Below are 17,086 nucleotides of genomic sequence, written 5' to 3'. Positions count from 1 at the left end.
GATATGCAGATGACAGCACCCTTATGGCAGAAAGTGAAGAACTAAAGAGCCTCTTGATTAAAGTGAAAGAGGAGGGTGAAAAAGTTGGCTTAAAACTCAACATTCAGAAAACTAAGATCACACATCTGACCCCAAGACTTCATGGCAAATAGATGGGGAAACAGTGAAAATACTGATAGACTTTATTTGGGGGGGGGCTCCAAAATCACTGCAGATGGTGACTGCAGCCATGAAATTAAAAGATACTTACTCTTTGGAAGAAGAGCTATGACCAACCTAGATAGCATATTAAAAAGCAGAGACATTACTTTGACAAAAAAGGTCCATCTAGTCAAAGCTATGGTTTTATCAGTAGTCATGCATGGATGTGAGAGTTGGACTATAAAGAAAGCTGAGCCCCAAAGAATTGATGCTTTTGAACTGTGGCGTTGAAGAAGACTCTTGAGAGTCCCTTGGACTGCAAGGAGATCCAAGTCAATCCTAAAGGAAATCAGTCCTGAATATTCATTGGAAGAACTGAGGCTAAAGCTGAAACTCCAATACTTTGGCCACCTGATGTGAAGAACTGATTCATTTGAAAAGCCTCTGACGCTGGAAAGATTGAAGGGGGGAAGAGAAGGGGATGTCAGAGGATGAGATGGTTGGATGGCATCACCAGTTGAATGGACATGAGTTTGAGTAAACTCTGGGAGTTGGTGATGGACAGGGAGGCCAGGCGTGCTGCAGTCCATGAGGTCGCAAAGAGTTGGACATGACTGAGCGACTGAACTGAACTGATGGCAACATACACTGAAGGAACATCTGAAAAGGTGCCTGTGGCACACAGCATTCATGAGTGAAAAAGCTGAATTCATGAGAGAACAATCTTCTACATGCTACTGTACTTTTAAAAAGAAGCAAATTTTGTAATTATTAAAATAGAGATAATAATATATTTAATTCATCTATAAATACTAAATGTTTCAATTTTTATCCTCTTTAATTTGAAAATTGCTTTTCTTTTTCTGTTAAATTATTTTTTGTATTAAAGCTTGTTATACTTTAACAAAAAATTATGAATTAATTTATTTTACTTCATTTTCCTACAACCAATCTTCAGTTTTACATCTATAAAAATTTATGACTGTAGAATGTATGGCTAGCTGCCTAAGGAAAGGAGAACAAGATCGTGCAATCTACCTTTATGGCCATTCCTTCCCCTACTTGTAAAAGTTGTATTTATTAGAAAGATGCTCAGAAAGAGAATGGGTATATGTATTGTGTTTGTGTGGGGGGTGGTGGCAGGGCGGGGGGAGACTTCCTAGGCAGCTCAATGGGTAAAGAATCCGCCTGCAATGTAGGAGACTCTGGAGACATGGGTTCTTTCCCGGGGTCAGAAACACCCCCTGGAGGAGGGCATGAATGGCAACCCACTCCAGTATTCTTGCCTAGAGAATCCCATGGACAGAGGAGTCTGGCAGGCTACAGTCCACAGTGTCACAAAGAGTTAAACATGACTGAAGTACACAATACACACACAGGCACGTATATACATATTTGATAGTGTCTTCGCCTATGAGTCCCAATACTCAGGTATTATGCTATGTACTAGGATAAGAAATAGTGGTTGATGTCACAACAACCCCCAGACTTAAATTCTTTCAAAATGTTACATGTTAGATTGTTATCTATAAAAAGAATCTTTTTGCACTGAGTGAAATTGCCCCATGGTTAACATGAGTTTTATTACAAAGCATTTCCTTCAGTACAGTGGAAGATTACAATTACTTCACAGAGAAACCTGCATGCAGATTTGATTACAATAAGCCACAATACTTCAGTATTCCAACAATTGAGTCCCATAGTCAGAGAAACTATGTGTGATAAAGATACCCTTTTCTGAAATAAAACCAGTGGTTGCCAGGAGATGCTGTGCTTGCTCACAAAGAAAGTCTAATCATATCTTCAGTCTCATTAGTCATAAATGTTATTAGTTCAAATAACCTCAAACCTGTGTTCAAATATTTTTTAGGTTTCTAATTTCCTTTCCTCTCGCTGGCACTTCAAGTGTATCTACAGGACTTTTATTGGGTACTTAAAATGAGTAGTAGACTCTTGGAGAGCCAACTGTTACTCCATTTCAACAGGAAAGGAAAAAACAATAGCCATTTCAATTTTCAGCCAGGACCAAAGAGCATTTCTTTTTAAATGGGAACAATTCCCACACCCTGTGCAAAGAAAGTGATGCTGACTGGTTTTCCAGGAAAATTCTCCAGCCTAACCTCTAGTGGAAGTCAATGAGTGGATGGGCTTTCCACTGGTTTTCTACTTACTGACACTGATGCTCACTAATCCTGACAGATTAACAGCAACTAACATTTAAATTAGAGAAGGCGATGGCACCCCACTCCAGTACTCTTGCCTGGGAAATCCCATGGATGGAGGAGCCTGGTAGGCTGCAGCCTATGGGGTCGCTAAGAGTCAGACACAACTGAGCAACTTCACTTTCACTTTTCACTTTCATGCATTGGAGAAGGAAATGGCAACGCACTCCAGTGTTCTTGCGTGGAGACTCCTAGGGACGGGGCAGCCTGGTGGGCTTCCGTCTATGGGGTCGCCAGAGTCAGACACGACTGAAGTGACATAGCAGCATTATTTAAATAGAAAATAACTAACATGGTCCTTACTCATTTATACGTCTATTTGTTTCCTTAAAATCTTCTTTAAATTTCTTATAAATTTGACTAGTTTATACGAGTTTTTACAACATCATGGAAACTGTAAGGATGGCTTCAATTTTTTATAGAAAATTAATGGGAAATGACAGAAATAACAAAATATAAAACGGTGAATCTTCAGATTTCGAAATGAAACAAACAAACCATCTAACCAACTCACTTACAAATCAAGAAAAAATATCAGGAAAATTTTAGCAGAATGCCAGTAGTAACTAGAAGACAAAGGAAACATTGCTTCAAAATCTCATTATCAGGGGTTCTATTTCCAGAATGTCAGTACAAGGAAATCTATGAGTCCAATGTCCCAGAAAAGCAACCATAACTAGTATCTATTCATAGTTAGGATCTAACTGACATTACCCAACACTCCACTCCATCAGAGCTTGTTCAAGTATACCTGTAGCAAACACCAAGACAGATTAAATTTTTGAATTTATTTATTATAATTGGAGGCTAATTATTTTACAATATTGTGGTGGTTTTTGCCATACATTGACATGAATCAGCCATGGGTGTACGTGTGTCCCCCATCCTGAACCCCCTTCCCATCTCCTTCCCTATCCCATCCCTCAGGCTCGTTCCAGTGCACCAGCTTTGAGTGCCCTGTTTCATGCATCGAACTTGCACTGGTCATCTATTTTGCATATGGTAATATACAAGTTTCAGTGCTACTCTCTCAAATCATCCCACCCTCGCCTTCTCCCACAGAGTCCAAAAGTCTGTTCTTTATATCTGTGTCTCTTTCGCTGTCTCGCATATAGGGTCATCGTTACCATCTTTCTAAATTCTATATATATGTGTTAATATACTGTATTGGTGTTTTTCTTTCTGACTTACTTGACTTTGTATATAATAGGCTCCAGTTTCATCCACCTCATTAGAACTGACTCAAATGTGTTCTTTTTAACAGCTGAGTAATATTCCATTGTATATATGTACCACAACTTTTTTATCCATTCATCTGCCAATGGATATCTAGGTTGCTTAGCTATTGCAAACAGTGTATTGTAAGCAGTGTAAACATGTTCTAGCTATTGTAAACATTGGGGTACAAGTGTCTCTTTCAATTCTGGTTTCCTCAGTGTGTAAGCACAGCAGTAGGATTGCTGGGTCATATGGCAATTCTATTTCCAGTTTTTTTAAGGAAATCTCTACACTGTTCTCCATAGTGGATATACTAGGTTGCATTCCCATCAACAGTGTAAGAGGGTTCCCTTTTCTCCACACCCTTTCCAACATTTATTGTTTGTAAACTTTTTGATAGCAGCCATTCTGACTGGCATGAGGTGGTACCTCATTGTGGTTTTGATTTGCATTTCTCTGATAATGAGTGATGTTGAGCATCTTTTCATGTGTTTGTTAGCCATCTGTATAAGACAGATTAAATTTTAATTCACAAAACCTAATTTAAAACATTAAACTATACAGGGCAAGTTTTGTGACATCAATGAAGTCAAATTAGAATTAATAAGAGAAAGAAAATAGGAAATTCTTCAATTACTTTAATATTAAACAAAGAACTTCTGTATAATCCAAAAGTTAAAAAAGAATGCCCCCAAAATTTTAAATACTTAGAAATAAGCAAAAGCTCAAAGTAAAAACATGTATATGGCATCTAAAACAGTTTTGAGAGGGAGAAATTTATAGCCACAAGTGTTTGCAATAAAATTATCAAAGGTCTTAAATCAATAATCTAACCCAGGAAACTAGGGAAAAAATAGCAAAATTCCCACAATAAAAGCAGAAAAGAAAAATTCACAAAGAGCAGAAATCAGCTAAAGAAACAACTGAGAAAAAAATCATCAAAATAAAAAACTTTATTAAAAAAATCAATATTGATAACTCTCCATCAAGATTAGCAAAGATAAAATGAAAGAAGATACATAATTAACTATAAAATGAAACTGAGAATACCACAACAGCTCCTTCAGCAAACTAAAAAATATAAGGGAATACTGCAAACAAATTTATGATCATAAATATGACAACTTTAAAAAAAAAAAAGGATCAATTCCTAGAGAAACAGGCTACAAAATCTCAACAAAAGTGAATGAGGTAACTGGACTAGACTAATACTATAACTATTAAAGAAACTGAATTTGTAATTTTAACCCCTGAGAAACAAATACGAAACAAAACATTCACTTCACAGCCAGATGATTTCACTGGAAAATTCTACCAAACATTTAAAATAAAAACTGAACTTACAGTTTCTTCCAGAAAATTGAGCAGGAGGCCCACTTCCCTTATGAAACTATATTACTGTAATACCAAAACCAAAGACAATAATAAAGGAAAATAAGGAAGATGGTCTAAGAAATACAGACTAGCTTCTCTCATGAACTTCGATGCAAAAATCCTCAACGACTTATTAGCAAATGAAATCAGCAATGCATAAAAGGAATTATTTATTGTGTTCAAGTGGGTTTTTAGATGTGTAAGGCTGGTTCAATGTTAAAAATTCATCAAAGTAATCCATCATACTTACGAGTTAAAGGAGATCAATCATATGACCATATCATTGATCCAGAACAAAACATTTGACAAAATCCAATACCTATTTATGACTGAAAAATCTATAATTTATATGTAAATTCTTGAAAACCATAATCTACAAAAACTCACTCAAGGAGAAATGGATAATATGAGTAAATCTATATCTATTAGAGAAGTTGAATAAAAAATTAATAAATTTCCAGGCCCAGATAGCTTCACAGAGGAATTCTATGAAACACTTAATAGGAAATTTTACCAATTTTGCTCAATCTCTTTGAGAAGATAGGAGAGAGAAGACTTCCTAACTAATTAAATGAGGCCAGCATTACCCTAATATCAAAAGCAGGCAAAGAAGTTACAAGGAGGGAAAACTAGAATCAAATAGTGAATATATATACAGAAATACTCAAGTATTTGCATATAGAATACCACAATGGAAACAAAAAATTATATATAACCAAGTTGGATTTGGACTTCCCTGGTGGCTCAGATGGTAAAGCATCTGCCTATAATGCGGGAGACCCGGGTTCAATCCCTGGGTGGGGAAGATCTCCTAGAGAAGGAAATGGCAACCCACTCTAGTATCCTTGCCTGGAAAATCCCATGGATGGAGGAGCCTGGTAGGCTACAGTCCATGGGGTCGCAAAGAGTCTGACACGACTGAGCAACTTCACTTTCACTTTCAAGTTGAATTTATTCTGAATATACAAGGCTAATTTAACACTCAAAACCAATAAATATAATTTATTACATCAATAGGCTAAAGAAGAAAATCCTGTAACCATCAGATGCAGAAAAAGCACATGACAAAGCCCGGTGCTAATGCATGATAAACACTGATATATATACATGCAAATGGAAACAGAGGACAGTATCTTCAGCTTGGTTAAAAAAAAAAATCCACACATCTTTGTCCCTAAGGTCAGGAACAGAGCATGGATTCTCCCTCCATCATTTCTATTTAACATCATACCAAAGTCTTAGCTGATACAATAAGACAAGAAAAGGAAACAAAATGAATTAAAGGCATACAGATTGAGAAGGAAGAACAAGACTTTATTTGTTCTCAGATGACATAATTTTCTATGCAGCCCAAGAATTAACAAAAAAAATCTCTTGGAACTAATAAGCAATTAAAGCAAAATTGAAGGATACAAGGTTAATACACAAAAGTCAATTGCTATCATATATGCCAGCAACGTGCAAACGTAATTTGAAGATTTAAATCAGCACCAGAAATATGAAATAGTGAGATACAAATATAACAAAATATGTATAAGATTTATATGAGGAAAACTACAAAGCACTGATAAAATAAATCAAAGAAAGTCTCAACAAATGGAGAGATACTTATGTTCCTGGTTAGGAAGATTCAATATTGCTAACATGTTCATCCTACTCTAATTAATATATAGATTCAATACAATCCCAATAAAAATTCCAGTAAGTTACTTTATGTTTATCAACAAACTGTTTCTAAAATTTCTATTTAGAGGCAAAAGATCCAGAATATCCAACACAACATTGAAGAACAACAACATTAGAAGACCAATATCAAAAAAAAAAAAAGAAGACCAATATCACCCAACTTCAAAATCTCCTATAAAGACAGCATAATCAAGACAGTATGGTATTAGCAAAAGAAAAGACAAATATATCAGTAGAACAGAACAAAAATCCAAGAAACAGACTAACACAAAATCTCTAGTTAGTTTGATCTTTGACAGAACAATAAAGGCACTTCAATGAAAAATGCATACTGGCACTGGAAAAAATGTATGAAAGTAAAAGCCACTCAGCCATGTCCGACTCTTTGCGATCCCATGGTTTGTGCAGTCCATGGAATTCTCCAGGCCAGAATACTGGAGTGGGTAGCCTTTCCCTTATCCACATACAGAAAAGATTAATTCAGACACTGACTTCACACCTTTTACAAAAAGAATAACTGACAATGGATTGTAGTCGCACTATAAAGCACAGTTTCAGTTCAGTTTCAGTTGAGTTGCTCAGTCGTGTCTGACTCTTTGCAACCCCATGAATCACAGCACGCCAGGCCTCCCTGTCCATCACCAACTCCCAGAGTTCACTCAAAGTCATCGAGTCAGTGATGCCGTCCAGCCATCTCATTCTCTGTCGTCCCCTTCTCCTTCCGTCCCCAATCCTTCCCAGCATCAGAGTCTTTTCCAGTGAATCAACTCATCGCATGAGGTGGCCAAAGTATTGGAGTTTCAGCTTTAGCATCAGTCCTTCCAATGAACACCCAGGACTAAACCATAAAAAGACAGGAAATAACCTATATGAACCTGAATATGAGGATGGCCTTTTAGACAGGAAATAACCTATATGAACCTGAATATGAGGATGGCCTTTTAGTTACATACTCAAAGCACTTGTAAAATTCAACAGTAAGACAAAACCAGACAAAAGAAGACATACAGATGACCAATAAGCATATGACAAGGTACTCTACATCATAGGTCATCAAGAAAATGTAAATAATACAATTCTGAGATCCAGCAAATATGGAGATAGTAAAAAGACCAGTGGTTGTAGGGGTGGGAGTAGGGACAGAGATGGATAGGTGGAGCACAGAGACTTTTGGAGAGATGAAACTAATTCTGTGACATTATAATGGTGGATACATGTCATTCTGCATTTGAAAAAATCCACAGAATATACAACATAAAAAGTGAACCCTACTGTGAAGTCTGGACTTTTCTGAATAAGAATATAGCAATGTTGATTACTTAATTGTAACAAAAGTGCCACACTAATATATTAACAACAGGGAAAACAGTGTTTGGAGAAAGTGGATAGTATATGACACAGTTGATACTTCTAGTTCAAATTTTCTACAATCTTAAATTTTCTCTAAAAAATAATGATAACAAGAAGTGCTAATGTGGCTGTGTATAAACTGCATCTTCCTTACATTGCTTGTGAGAATGTAAAAAGACACAGCCCCTCCAGAAAAGGACGTGACAATGTCTTACAAACTAAGTATGAACTAACTGTACACTTCAGAAATTGCACTGCAGGACATTTATACCAGAAAAATGAAAATTTATTTTCACACAAAAATCTGCACATCATACAAACGTTCATAGCAGATTTATCTGTAATAGCCTCAAAGTGGAAACAACCCAGATGTCCTTCTATGGTTGAATGGTTAACCAAACTGCTTACAGTTTTTAGTAAACAACTGTTCTGCAGCCATAAGATGGAATACTGCTCAACAGTAACAAGAAGGCTCCTGACACAAACGACAACTTGGGTGGATCTCAAGGAAGTTGGGCTTCCCCGGTGGCTCAGAGAGTAAAGCGTCTGCCTGCAATGTGGGAGACCTGGGTTCAATCCCTGGGTCACAAAGATCCCCTGGAGAAGGAAATGGCAGCCCATTCCAGTATTCTTGCCTGGAGAATCCCATGGATGGAGGAGTCTGGTAGGCTATAATCCACAGGGTTGCAAAGAGTCAGACACGACTGAGCGAAAATTTTTTCTTTTCTTTTCAAGGAAGTTAAGTTGCATGCAAAAAGCCAATCTCAAAATGTTACATTCTGAATAGATCTATCTCTATAACATCCGGCAATGTCAAAGTTTTAGCATGGGAAACAGATTAGTGGTTGCCAGGATTTAGGGAGGAAACAGGTGGGAGGGAGGTGGCCACGTCTGTGAAAAAGTGGTACAGGGAACCTGTGATGAAACCATTATGTCTCCGTGTCTTGTGGTGCTCATGCAGATTCACACATATGCCCAAATTACACAGAACTGAACACCCATGTGAGCAACAGTGGTAAAATGTATAGGGTATATGCTGCTGATGCCGCTGCTAAGTCGCTTCAGTCGTGTCCAACTCTGTGAGACCCCCTGGAGGGCAGCCCACCAGGCTCCTCTGTCCACGGGATTTTCTAGGCAATAATACTGGAGTGGCTTGCCATTGCCTTCTCCGAATAGGGTGTATGGGTTATATCAAATTTATTTTCCTCATTGTGATATATACCATAGTTACAGGAGATGTCATTTGAGTAATGGGGTAAAGGATACAAGGGGTCCTTATGTATTATTTCTTACAACTCCATATGACTCTGTTATTACTTTAAACCACATAGTTAGAACGTACTACTACATAGTATGAAATTAATTACAGAATGGTCTCTCAATAGATACATGATTGATAGAATATACTACATATACTTATATATAGTATATTATACATCACTTTTATGTATGTTGTGTTATATTGTATATTATGCTATATATGATATGTTACTATCATCCACCTATACTTACAAAATAGAAAGAGATTAAATTAAGAAAAAGCTATAAGGAAAAAAATTATATGCAATCTAATGCCATTTAGGTTTGGTTTCTCACAGTGCATCTTAGTGACAGTGCCCTAGAATTATTTGTTGTGAAAATATTGTAAGTGAAAGTTGCTCAGTCGTATCCGACTCTTTGTGACCCCATTGACTATACAGTCCATGGAATTCTCCAGGCCAGAATACTGCAGTGGGTACTTCCGTTATCCAAGGGATCTTCCCAACCCAGGGGTGGAACCCAGGTCTCCCGCATTGCAGGCAGATTCTTTACCAGCTGAGCCACAAGGGAAGCCCAAGAATTCTGGAGTGGGTAGCCTTTCCCTTCTCCAGTGGATCTTCTGGATCCAGAAATTGAACCAGGATCTTCTGCATTGCAGGCAAATTCTTTACCAACTGAGCTATGAGGGAAATATATTACAAGATGCCTCCAAAATACAGACTCACACATGTCCCACTAATCTGTTTGTTATTTGGAATCTCATGTAAGATCCTTCTGGTGAACATTTTCTACTTCATTTTTTCTGAAGGAACATGACCTAAATAATGGCAGTTGCTACAATACAGCATACCTGTGAGCCCAAGGTGGGTCATAGAAGTCAGGCACCTCGGGTGTTCTCCCTCTGCAGAGAGATTAACCTATAAGAATCTATAGATTAATTTTATTAAATGTTCTTAAATTACTGCCTCAGAACAAATAATTGACTTGGTTATTCAGTCTATATAGGTTTTATTCAGTTTTAAAACACTAAGTAAATTCTCTTATCACTCTGCTGTCTCAACTGGAAGACTGTGGTTTCTACCCAGAGTGACACAGACATCTCTTCAAACAAATGCTCTACTGTGCAGAAGACATTTTAAATATTTTGAGGTTCCACTCTGCTCCTGCCCATTTACAGGTGTTCTACCTTATCTAACAAGAACATTTTTCTTCAGGCACAAACAATCCAGTGTATCAAAACTAAATAAGGATTTATACAGAGGTTGTGTGAAAATTAAAATGAGATATGGTGTGATACCCCAGCAACGTTAAGATGAATTGTTTTAAGCATTAGGGAAAATATGTAATATTTGGAACTTAATAAACCCTAGGAGATCTCACAGAGCCTTTGTCTTCAAAATCATTCAATCCTGAATCAACAGGTAAAAATGCTTTGGCACAAAGGTAAGAGAGATAGAAGCTAATGCTGTCTACCCTTTGAAAAGAACCCCATCTGGGCCACAGACCCACTCTTTATCAAGGTCATGGAACTGGTCCCCTCCTGCACTCTTAAATTCTGCCAAGGTAACAGAAATCACGATGATTTATAGAGTCTGCTTTGTGATGACCAAGAAACTTTGGCCTCTCTGTAGAAGGTCATCCAAAAAAACACAAAATTCTTCTGAAAAGTCCACATCATGTTGTTTACTTATAGACACAGATCTAAAGGATGAACATGCAAAAAACCCCAACATTTTCAAGCAGTCAATTAAGACTCTCAAAATTGTGAAAACGAAGATTTTTTTCACTGCTGGACCACTTACAAGTATTCTGAAGAGAAGTTTTATTAACTTCCATGGGGGCACAAGCCACTGTGGCAAATACAAGAAATAAAAAGATGTAAGAAATGCAGCCTCTGTCCTCCAGTTATCTTTAATACAACTGAAAGAACAAAATTTATTACACAATAAGCACAATGCAAAGAAAGTACACGTTTATTTGTCCCAATGTATTCATTGAGAAAATATGATGAATCTTAGGAAAGTATGTCTACCTGAACCCAGTGAACGGTGACATTTAAAAAATAAAAGCAGAGCCCAGGTGCTTGGCATGAGAGAAAGCAGCAGAAATTTAAGAAACCTATGCATAATGTAGGCAAATGTACTCAGTGTAGTTTCTTTATCAGCAGGCATAAATCTCCTAAGGAGGAAGGAGTTCTTTGCATGGATGTGTTGGAGAAAGAATTTAAAACCCTAAAGACTCCAGAAGACATATAACCAGTCAATTACATAACCTTGCTGCAAGTTTTAGTTCAGAACTATGAATATAAATTCATCTTACTATTGTTGGTACTCTGAGACCAAAGATGAAACAATAAAATATTCACTAACTGACCAATTGTAGTGAATTCTGAACTCTTACCACCATTGCATGTATAAGATATTTTTTTCTGTATGCATGCATAAATTATATTCATTCATATATATTTCACATGTATATAAAGTATAATAGACAAGAGCAATTTTTATTAAATTACTATCTCTGCACAAATAATCAACTTGGTTATTCAGGCTATATAGATTTTTTTCAGTACCTTAAAGTGCTAAATGAATGCTTCTCTTATCACTATGCTGTCTCTGACGTATCTGCTGGAAGACTACATTCTATTCAGTATTATTTTGGCAGTGCAGCAATGATATAATGATCAAGCTGAGGGTTAATTCAATCCATATATCCTGTGGAATTGGCAGTAGGAGAAACAGGAAAAATGGACTTTGACAACCAAAGCACAATTTCAAAAATTACTAACTACATGTATAATTTTATTAAACAACAGTGTCAAGCAGCTGGATTAGGAAGAGCTAATAGGTTATTGTTTGTAAAAAGTCAATTAGGAATCAGTGGCATTTAATAAAGTTGATTTTTCAAGATGTCTGTCAACATCATATTTTTTATAATTTTGGAAGGTCACATTTTACTCACCTTATTAAAAAGATTCTAAGTATATGAATTTTGATGAAGGTATTCACTGTACAAATGAGTCATCAGTGTGAAGACCAATCATTAAAATTTCATGCTCCCTAATATTGAGGAAGGTGTGAGCTGTATTGCTGGCCTTCACACACCACCTTACTTTTCATTTTATTTATACTGCATTTATACTTCATGATTAAATTATTTTGTTATCTCTCTAAACACAGCAACTTTATGCAATTTAATTTTGACTACCACATCCACAATGTATTTCCTTGATGATGTGGTCTAAAATCTGAATATATTCATCTAATCTTAAAATGTTAAACCTTTAAGTTCTCCTTGGTATCAGTAGCTCCCAACGCAAGTATCTTTAATTTGCTAAATGCTTTGCTTGTGTTTCCTAACAGTCCCAAACAACAGAACCAGAGCGTTCACCCAACTGTAATTACAATTCACAAATCATCTTTCATAGAACCTGATCAAGAGACATTGCAAAATAATTTTCAGAAATTCAATTTTTATCACCTTCTTTACCATCTATCAATATAATTCATAACTGTCATTTTAAAGCTTTAATTTCCTGGTGGATATTGCATTATTGCACGCCCAGGATAAAGGATTAGGAAAAGCCACATCCCTTAGCGTGCACGTTCCGGCAGACAGACGTCTGCTTTTCAGAGCTTTGCCCACTAAGCTGATCTTTCTCAATCCCATGCCGTCCTAAAGCTAATTTCCACACCCTCTTTCTCATGCCCATCCGGAAAGAGGTGCAAGAGCTTAAAACTAGGAAATCATCTTAAGTGAATTTCCATATAATTTAACTCTTGACTACTCTGCTGTTCTTACAGGTTTTCATAAAAATTGACAGGTCAAGAATTTAAATAAAATAAAGGTATATACGTGAAGCATACAGTATCAGCCAGCCTTTCGAGTTTTTTATAGCGTGATTTTCCTGACCAGTGCCCTTTCATATACAGAAATCAACCTTACTTTTTCCAAAAATTAAGAAACATGAAACAAAATTATACTGGGACATCTGATAGTGTCTGGGATCTCTAAATAGGGACAGGACAAATACTGAAATGAAATACTGAAGGAAAGGAAGTTTTAGGGGGAGAGTTTTAGAGCCTAGTTTTTATCTAGTTATTAATTTCCTCCCAGTTTCTGATCACATCTAGGAAATCTCTTACCATGATGTATATAATATGTTCATGTACCTCCAATTCTTATCTCAATGAGAATATGATATGTTTATAGAAAGACAGCTACATCAGAAACTTTACAATATTGATTGAGATAAATTCATACAAAAAAATGCATATATACCATCCTAAAGTACTATTTGAGAGAGTGGAAAGGCTGGATAATTCCAGGGACATGAGATGAGGCATGTCTATTGATTTCAAACACACAAAATGATCAACTTATATGGTAGGCTCTATAAGGATGTAAAGAAACTAACTGAGCTGATCACCTGCTCTCAAGTTTGCAGGGGAAAAAAAAGACAGTTCAGCAGTCAGAAAAATTCCAAGCAACACAGAATTAGAGTATACATTGAATATTTGTTGTTGTTCAGTCGCTAAGTCACGGACTGCAGCATGCCAGGTTCTTCTGTCCTCCACTATCTTCTGGAGTTTGCTCAAATTCGTGTCCACTGAGTCAGTGATGCTATCTAACCAAACTGCTGCCTGCTTCTCTTTTTGCCTTCAATCTTTCCTGGCATCAGGGTCTTTACAGTGAGTCAGCTCCTCGCATCAGTATTGGCATTACTGTCAAACTATTACTATCAAATTATATACTAAATACCATACTATCGAAAGCATGGTTTTGATGGAGGAAAACAAATTTTGATGAAAATGATAACACTTTCTAAAGGAGGTGATATTTGAGTCAGAAATTAATAAATAGATAGGAGGACTTTATCATTATCATATCACTTTTCTACCTCACTGGCTTTAACTAAACCAATACTATCCTTTCTAAAGTTAATCAACAAAAGAGCTGTCAATAAAAAAATTTAAAATTATTGTTATTTTGGACATACATCTAGTTACTCAAATGCTGTTTGTGCCAATCTTGTAGATGATAAGTTGTGTTTTGGTGGTTTTTTTTTTTTTGCTTTACTATGATGAATTTGAAATGTGATTATTTTCAGACCTTAAAAACACAAAAAAGCTAAAGTCAGGGAAAGAATGACTAGAGGCATATTACCCTGACCCACTCTTTCTAACAGAAGCTGATTTATATTCTGTTCCTGATTGTGATTGTTTACTCCTCTATGGAAAAAAATTGATTTTATCCTGCAGTTCAAGCTTGGGTAAGTCAAAAAACAAAGTGAAATCAGCGAAAGTTATAAATGACCCAAGGCTACGGAAAAATCTTTTTATTGCAAATAGAACTCCCCACTCTCTGTAAGTTTCTAGTTCTCATGAGTAAATATCTGGTAATATCCTTAGAATTTTGGATCAGGACTCCCGGGGCCATGATACAGCAAAATACAGAGTCTTATGAAGCTTTTTAATATGAGAATGTTTATAGATTCTGCTAATTACTCGATTTTTCCTCCTAAATGGCCAGAGCTAACTTACCCTTGACAACACTGAATAATTTAAAGAAAAAGAAGTAAGGCCTTTGGCAACTGAAGAGTAACTTCAGAGACCATCAAAGATGCTTCAAGAGAATTAAAGTGAGGATCACCATGTTCTGTGCAATGCAATCATTTTTTCCCTGTATTTCAGTGAAGCTTTCTGACAAAGGCACGGTAAAATGTCATCTGTTTTGGGAGTTATGATAAAATAGTGAATATATATTCATGGAATAAGAAGAGTCCAAGGAACCCTAAGAAGACACGATGTGTGGAATATGAACTAACTGAATGGAATCTCATTTTCCTTTTTTTTCCCAAATATTCATGTTCCTACATAAACATATTCATTATGTGTAAAATCCTTATCAGTTCAGTTCAGTTCAGTCGCTCAGTCGTGTCCGACTCTTTGCGACCCCATGAATCACAGCACGTCAGGCTTCCCTGTCCATCACCAACTCCCGGAGTTCACTCAAACTCATGTCCATCGAGTCGGTGATGCCATCCAGCCATCTCATTCTCTGTCATCCCCTTCTCCTCCTGCCCCCAATCCTTCCCAGCATCAAAGTCTTTTCCAGTGAGTCAAATAAAATGTCAAAAAAATGAACGCAGACAAACAAAAAACCTATGTCATTCTCTTCTACCTCCATTCAGTTCAGTTCAGTTCAGTTGCTCAGTCGTGTTCGACTCCTTGCGACCCCATGAATCTCATGCCCACTGCACTTGCCACCACATTCAGCATCTTCTCACAGTTCTCTTAAGAGTTACTATATTTCCTGTCATCCAGGCCCAGTGAAGGTATGTGATTATGACTAAGAACAAAGCAAGTACCCTTAATAAAAAGACTGTATCTAGATACTGGGGTGAGACAATCTTAAATGATCAGTATTCCACTTCCTATCTGCATACCATTTTAAACTGAATAAACTAAATTAGACAGAATCACTATTCTGTTTTTGCATTGGTTTACTTCTTTTGTATTGTTCAATCTTTTCTTCCAATAATTGGGCTTTTGTATCAGACTGCTTATAAAGTATAAAATAAACCAGGAGTAAGAAAGAATCAAGCATTTTTCATAATATATAAGGAAATAAATAGGAAAACAGCCCCCCCACTGTTTCATGATTTATTTTCAGCCAGTCCACCTGTAACATATAGAGGGCTGAGTAAACACAAAATGTCACCTCTTGCTGTCTATTTCCTTCCAGCTACCTTCCTTCTCCTCTTTCCTTAGAATCCTGAAATGTAACATTTCGTGATCACTATCTTCCAAATTGCCTCTCACTATCACCTTCTCATTCCTGCCCTCTTGATTCTTAGAATGGGTCAAGAATAACCTGCTGCCTACCACATTTCTCTAGGCTATTTATCAGAAAAGAAGGGATCAATGTTTACTTTAACGTAATAAAATCAAATCACAACAAATGAGTGTGTTCTACTAACTCTATGAGCTATTCTCCACACTTTATTAAAGCATAACATAGTGAATCTATTTAAAAGACATGGCCCGTGCCTACACAACAATTTCCAAAGAGTTCAGCCTTGATTAAATATGTATACTTTAATAATGGAAAAAAGTTAGATTTCAACCATTTATAAAATACTGTGTATTTATCCTACGTATTCAGAACACTTAGCCAAATTATAAACAATATTTTACTTTACCACTCATAATTTTCAGCTATTATTTAATGCATATAGTTTACTTATTTCCTATTTCTATAATATCCATAAACATTTAAATACCAGAGATATTTTTAAATATACTTATTCATATTTATTTACTGCTTATTTCTTTAATGAATAAATCATCTGCAAAGGTATTACTAGGAATTTTTGCTTCCAATAATGTCAGATAATCTTCAATACACTTCAAAGGTTTAAAATCCTACAGAATATATTTTTCTGACTGTTCTGTAAATCACACAGTACTTCTACAACATCACCATAAATTCAGAAATTAAGGAGACTACTTCTAAATTACCCATAGGGTAAAGAATAAATATGAAGAATATTAGAAAATATTATAAACTATAAAACTGCTTTCCCAAAATTTTAATAAGAAGCTTTTAATATGAAATGTATTGTTCTTTTTAAACTTGAGATGTGTTTCTATAATTAATTTTGAGGAAGACAAATGGAAAGAATATAAAATATAAGGATAGAAACATGAAACATCCTACAAACATGCTCTAAATAGGTCAGTGAAATCTAGAATAGCTCTTTGAAAAAAAATTAATAAGACTGATAAACTCATGAGAACACTGATCAAGACAGAAACAATCAATATCAGAAA

General features: G+C 36.1%; 1 non-coding gene across 1 annotated transcript; it reads left to right on the top strand.

Annotated features, from left to right (window-relative positions):
• Positions 1 to 5,688: 5,688 nt before the first annotated feature.
• TRNAY-AUA (transfer RNA tyrosine (anticodon AUA)) lies at positions 5,689 to 5,760 on the top strand. Its single transcript has one exon. It is a non-coding gene; the product is annotated as a tRNA-Tyr (tRNA).
• Positions 5,761 to 17,086: the final 11,326 nt, after the last annotated feature.

Source organism: Moschus berezovskii, chromosome 15, assembly GCF_049115385.1.
Source record: "Moschus berezovskii isolate FMDL1 chromosome 15, NW_MosBer_1.0, whole genome shotgun sequence".
Taxonomy (NCBI): domain Eukaryota; kingdom Metazoa; phylum Chordata; class Mammalia; order Artiodactyla; family Moschidae; genus Moschus; species Moschus berezovskii.
The sequence above is the reverse complement of the archived record's forward strand: the minus strand, read 5'-3'. Positions and strand labels throughout refer to the sequence as shown.